The following is a 6,122-nucleotide window of genomic DNA, read 5'->3' as shown; positions in this document are numbered from 1 at the left end:
CAGGAAGGAACTAGGCATGATGCGGATTAGTAGTGCATGCATGAGGGAGGTGGGCTAGCCCTTCTTTGCAGGGTAGCCCCAAGCAACCTCTAAACTAGCTTTTTATTGAGACAGAACAATGCAGGTGAGGGAAGTAATTAACAATGACTATGTGCAGAAGGCTTGGGCTCTTCTTCTACAAGGAACACCTGTGGATGAATGGCCCAAGGTCCACCCTTTAGCTGCAGATTATCTTGCTCAAATGTCATCTGCCTCTTCGAGTCCCCTACATCTGGCTCTAATTCATTCTATCAATATTTTTTAAAATTATGTTTTATAATACTTTTAAAAGTACTCATTGTAGTTGGATCATAAAAATGGGCTAGTATATTTTTAATAAATTAGTTCTCAATTATTGAGGATAATACAGAAGCTCTTTCTTAACAATAATTATTTGTGAGACAGCGCCGCGCCTGCGGCCCAGACGGCTGGGCCGGGCGCGCGCGTGGGGGAGGGGCGCGCGAGACGCCGTGCGGGGGCCCGGGGGACCCAGCAGGCGGGCGGCGGCGCACCCGAGGGCCAGAGCGGGACAGAAACGCCGGCGGGTCCGCAGCTGACTCCGTCCCCTTCCCTCTCCGCTACCCTGCCCCGGCCCCATCCCCCCGCGTCCCCGCCCCACCCCGTGAGGCCCAAGACGGCGGCGGGGTCTGCGGGAAGCCGAGTGTCTCCGCAGTGACGTGGGCGGGCCAGGGCTCGGTGACGTCAGGCCGTGTGTAGCGATGTGTGGGTTCGGAGCGCCCGCACAGCCGAAGGCGGCGGGTGAGCGGCGGCGGCGGGCGCAGATTAATTAAAAGAAGAATAAACTATAATCCTGGATGATAACTGGGCAGTTTTTTGTTAAGTTATTGCTGTCAATTGCAGAAGTTCAAGAGGAGTCAGAGGCTGTGAGGATTTACAGCAATCTTCAGTTTTCCAGCACAAACCGGCAGACCGGCATTTTTTATGGGAGATATTCCCTGAGCCCCTGATTTTGGTGGCTTTGGCAGAAATTAAATTTGGTTGCATCATTTTGACTTGTGTTTGAGTCTGGATTGTATGACACAAGTATTACATAAACTTTCCGCGTATTTTGCTTGTATCAACCAAATCATTGCATTGCACCTGAATATCTGAATTGAGGAATTAGTAACTTTGTTTCAATACTCATAGCTGAAGCAATTCAAGTAAACAAAGTCTTCCTCAGAGGTGTACTGCTTAAAATTATATTTATTCAGAGGCAAAAGAAGAAATTGTATAGCATTTGTAGTGAAGTTATACTAGATTATAAACAGAACCAAAACAAAGTTCTGAATTCTGCTGAAGAATTTAAAGAGCTCTTTCTCTGGAAATTTAGATTTTTTGTGAGAGTATGTATCATAAGCATTTGTATACCTTGCTTTTTTCTCTTCAAATAAGCAACTAAATAAAAATGCAAATCTCAGGCTTAATTATTTAACAGAATAGCATAGCAATGGAAAACCTACAGACTAATTTCTCCTTGGTTCAGGGCTCAAATAAAAAACTGAATGGGATGGGAGATGATGGCAGCCCTCCAGCGAAGAGAATGATGACAGACATTCGTGCAAATGGAAGAGTGATCAGCAAGGTGCCGGCGGTTAAGGAGAAGCGCATGGACGACTGTGCGCAGAGTCCCGGGGAACCCACCGGGGAGCACGGCAGGCGCGCCCGTGCCTCTGTGCCTGAGCCTTTCAGTCTGAATCCCAGTTTGAATCACACATTGGCATAGTTCCACCTGAGCAGTCAGAGCTCCCTGGGTGGACCAGCGGCGTTCTCTGCCCGCTATTCCCAAGAAAGTATGTCACCCACTGTGTTCCTGCCTCTGCCCTCCCCTCAGGTTCTCCCTGGCCCTCTGCTCATCCCTCCCGACAGCTCCACAGAGCTCACCCAGATCGTGCTGGAAGGGGAGTCTATTTCTTGTTTTCAAGTTGGAGGAGAAAAGAGACTCTGTTTGCCCCAAGTCTTAAACTCTGTTCTCCGAGAATTTACGCTCCAGCAGATAAACACAGTGTGTGATGAACTGTACATATACTGTTCCAGATGTACTTCAGACCAGCTCCACATCCTGAAGGTCCTGGGAATCCTCCCGTTCACCGCCCCATCCTGTGGGCTGATCACCTTAACTGATGCACAAAGATTATGTAACGCTTTATTGCGGCCAAGAACTTTTCCTCAAAATGGTAGCATACTTCCTGCTAAAAACTCCTTGGCCCAGTTAAAGGAAACTGGCAGTGTCTTTGAAGTGGAGCATGAGTGTCTGGGCAAATGTCAGGGTCTGTTTGCACCCCAGTTTTATGTTCAGCCTGATGCTCCGTGTATCCAGTGTTTGGAGTGCTGCGGGATGTTCGCGCCCCAGACCTTCGTGATGCATTCCCACAGGTCACCTGACAAGAGGACTTGCCACTGGGGCTTTGAATCAGCCAAATGGCATTGCTATCTTCACGTGAACCAAAAATACTTAGGGACACCTGAAGAAAAGAAACTAAAGATAATTTTGGAAGAAATGAAGGAGAAATTTAGCATGAGAAATGGGAAGAGAAGTCAATCCAAGACGGACACACCACCTGGGATGGAGGTGCAGTCATGGTGCCCTGTGATAAAGCAGGAAGGTGACCACGTTCCTCAGACACACTCATTTTTACACCCCAGTTACTACTTATACATGTGTGACAAAGTAGTCGCCCCTAATGTGTCACTTACTTCTGCTGTGTCCCAGTCTAAAGAGATCACCAAGGCAGAGGCAAGTAAGTCCATGTCCAGACAGGCAGAGAAGCCTCATGGTAGCAGTAAGCATCAGAAAACAGCATCTTATCCAGATGTCTCACTTGAGGAGCAGGAGAAAATGGATTTAAAAACAAGCAGAGAATTATGTGGCCATTTAGACTCATCAATCTCAAACAATTCTACAAGTAAAAAAAAGTCTGAGTCGACTGCTTGCAAGTTCGTCAGAGACCCAAGCAAGGTGGGGCTTGGCCATGACGCTGCAGCTTCCTCTCCACTGCTTGTCAGAGATGTCATTTGTGAGGATGATAAGGGAAAATTCATGGAAGAAGTAATGAGAACTTACGTAAAACAACAGGAAAAACTGAACTCAATTTTGCAAAAAAAGCAACAACTTCAGATGGAAGTGGAAATGTTGGGCAGCTCACGGGCTGCAGAATTTGCAGAGAGAGCTTGAATCGTTGCAGAATGAACATGCTCAAAGAATGGAAGAATTTTATGTTGAACAGAAAGATTTAGAGAAAAAATTGGAACAAGTAATGAAGCAAAAATGCTCCTGTGACTCGAATTTGGAAAAAGATAAGGAGGCGGAGTACGCAGCCCAGTTGGCGGAGCTGAGGCAGAGACTGGACCACGCCGAGGCCGACAGGCAGGAACTCCAGGATGAGCTCAGACAGGAGCGGGAGGCAAGGCAGAAGTTAGAGATGATGATAAAGGAGCTCAAGCTGCAAATTCTGAAATCATCAAAGACTGCTAAAGAATAGAGATTGATCTACGTGTCACTGACAGGGGTCTTTGGTTTGCTGCTTGCTTTGGGCGTTGATTCTGAACAACTGTCTGCATGAAGATGAGGCATTCTGACGTTTGTAGATAGAGAAAGCGAAGAGATTATATATTAGTACATAAATTTTTACATTTTCCAAACAAATGAAAATGTGTTTCTTTGTACTTTTTTTAAAAAATCAGCTCAGTAATAATACTTATATGTATGGTTTCAACTAGTAGATAATCTGCTTATATTTCTAATGCAAACTTAACCAATTGCATACTTTTTAAAAGTTGCGGTATGTGATGGAAAATAGCTGTGGTTAATTTTACTATCCATATTTCTGACTTAATTTTAGATAAAATGGTTGCTTCATATTTCAAATATATTCCAGAGCTACTTAAGGAGTTGAATCTCCATTTTTCTTGTTAATACAAGTCCTTTCTAAGTTGATGTAGTATACTCGTTACTGTCTGCAGAGTTTTCTTCACTTTGTTCAGATTTTGGACTGAATTTCCACCAATTCTTCTGATGCCTTCTAAGAGGAATTTCATTGAGGTTACCGCGCTCTCGGGGGCACAGTGGGGACTCATCACAGGCATTGCCGCGCCTTGCCGGCCAACACAAGATGCAGCTGTAACTTGTTTCCCAGTTTAAATGTGGTTGTATTTAGAGGACTTTTTATGCAGCAACTTCAGTAATTTGTTAGTAGAGGTGTGAAGACATTGCTGCTGGTGAGGAAGATGGACACCACGGCGTCCACCAGTCTCTGCTCTGTGACCCCTGTGCGGTTTGTGTGTAGTTATGGGGCTTAACCGAAATTTTTATAATGGATTTGTTTTCCTTTAAGTTGTAAAATACTAAACACCTTGAAGGTTGTTTTGGACTTCTGTATGTTTAAATGTGTAGTCTTACCAAAATTTGCACAAACGGACCATTTTCAATTATACTTAATATCAAAATCAAGAATTTATTGTTAACTTACAGTGTGTGATAAGTGAATATAGGACAGCTTGGTTATCTGCTACTGAAAGTCTTTCAGATAATTTTTAAAAGACAAAGGAATTCTATAATTTGGAGAGGGGCCACATTTTCTGCACTTAACTTTTTGCACAGAAAAGTCTGTAATCTCTAACGGCAATTTCATATTAGTAATTCTTGGCTTTAGCAGATAGTAGGTAAAATTCTGAGTATGCATTTTTAAAGGACTTTCCTGAAACTACCATTAATTGACATTATTATACCATGAACTTTTGTTTTTTATGTTCTTTTATAAGGTACTGTGTGGAGTTACTTAAGAGAGCTAAATTTATTTTAAAAATAAATTAGCTAGGGTTAAGGTTATATGCTATTTCTACCATGAAAGGTCAATACTCTGATGGTATAGAACTTTGAAAAGTAACTAAGTTATCATATAATCAGTTATTTTTTATATTTTGCTTAATGGTACTCATAGATCCAAAAAGAATTTTTGTGCTTCTCCAAGTGTAGTTTCCTTATTACTAAATTGAATATGATTTAAATATGTATTTTTTGTTTTCCATTGTAAATTTAAAAGTGTCACGTAACTTTTTGGTATAGTTAAATGTTATTAACTCTGTGATTTAATTTGTTGATTCTTGGAATCGCCTCAAGAAGGAACAATGTACAGGGCAGAAAGACATAGTTAAGATGACACACCCTCCCAATGTCATTTATATAGATCTAGAGCAGTGGTTCTCAACCTTCCTAATGCTGTGAGCCTTTAATACAGTTCCTGTGAGTTGCCACCCGCAAGTTGAGAACCGCTCATCTAGAGAAAGAAGAATCACGGACTAGTTCTAGTTGTGAATAAGTTGTCATAGCTTAGTTTTTGGAAGGCAAACTTAAGCACCTATAATTTATTTTTCTAATTCACTCAAAACTTTTCTGCTTAACATTACTTAGTTAATGATAAACTTAAATTTCAACCCAAAACTTCTAAAACGAATTGCTTAGTCTTGAAATATATTACTTTAAAATTCTAAGTGGTGCTTAAACACCATTAAATTACTGTAGACTTGTGATTCAGAACTGAGTGGAGGATGCGTTTTCTAGCCCTTCGTGTCGTGGAGACTTGCCACGTGACACTGGGCAGCCTCCACTTTCCAGAAGATGCTTTGATGTGCTGTAGGTTTCTGTCTGTAACTTCCTTGAACATAGATTTTTTAAGTTACTTGTAAATATTATACCAGTTGTTGTTAAAAGTAACTTTAAACTATACCACATAGCTTGAAAGCAACACAGAGATTTTGTAATGCTTTAAAAGTGGCCTCTACTGAACGTCCGTCTCAAACTTGCCTTCTGCTCCTTGCATGCTCACTGTGTGTGCGGGTTGCTAGCTTAACATTTGATTTGGTGTTAGTTTTTGCTTGCCAAGTTCACTTGGGCAAGCAGACTTTCCTCAGACTTCATAATATTGTTCTTTTAAGGGAAAATATGAAAATGTTTACTCTAAAAAGCTGCATTAAAGGAATGGCCTGTAAAAGGTTTTGCTGGAGTGTCTTTGGAAGGAAGGACAGAAGATCAGCTTGGGTGATGGTGGTGATAGCTTCTGTGGTCTAAAGATAGTTGATGTAAA

General features: G+C 42.1%; 1 pseudogene; it reads left to right on the top strand.

Annotated features, from left to right (window-relative positions):
• Positions 1-1,317: 1,317 nt before the first annotated feature.
• On the top strand, positions 1,318-3,676 carry LOC100965753 (annotated as a pseudogene).
• Positions 3,677-6,122: the final 2,446 nt, after the last annotated feature.

This window comes from Otolemur garnettii, unplaced genomic scaffold (assembly GCF_000181295.1).
Source record: "Otolemur garnettii isolate 467f Iridium unplaced genomic scaffold, OtoGar3 scaffold00001, whole genome shotgun sequence".
Lineage (NCBI taxonomy): Eukaryota > Metazoa > Chordata > Mammalia > Primates > Galagidae > Otolemur > Otolemur garnettii.
The sequence above is the reverse complement of the archived record's forward strand: the minus strand, read 5'-3'. Positions and strand labels throughout refer to the sequence as shown.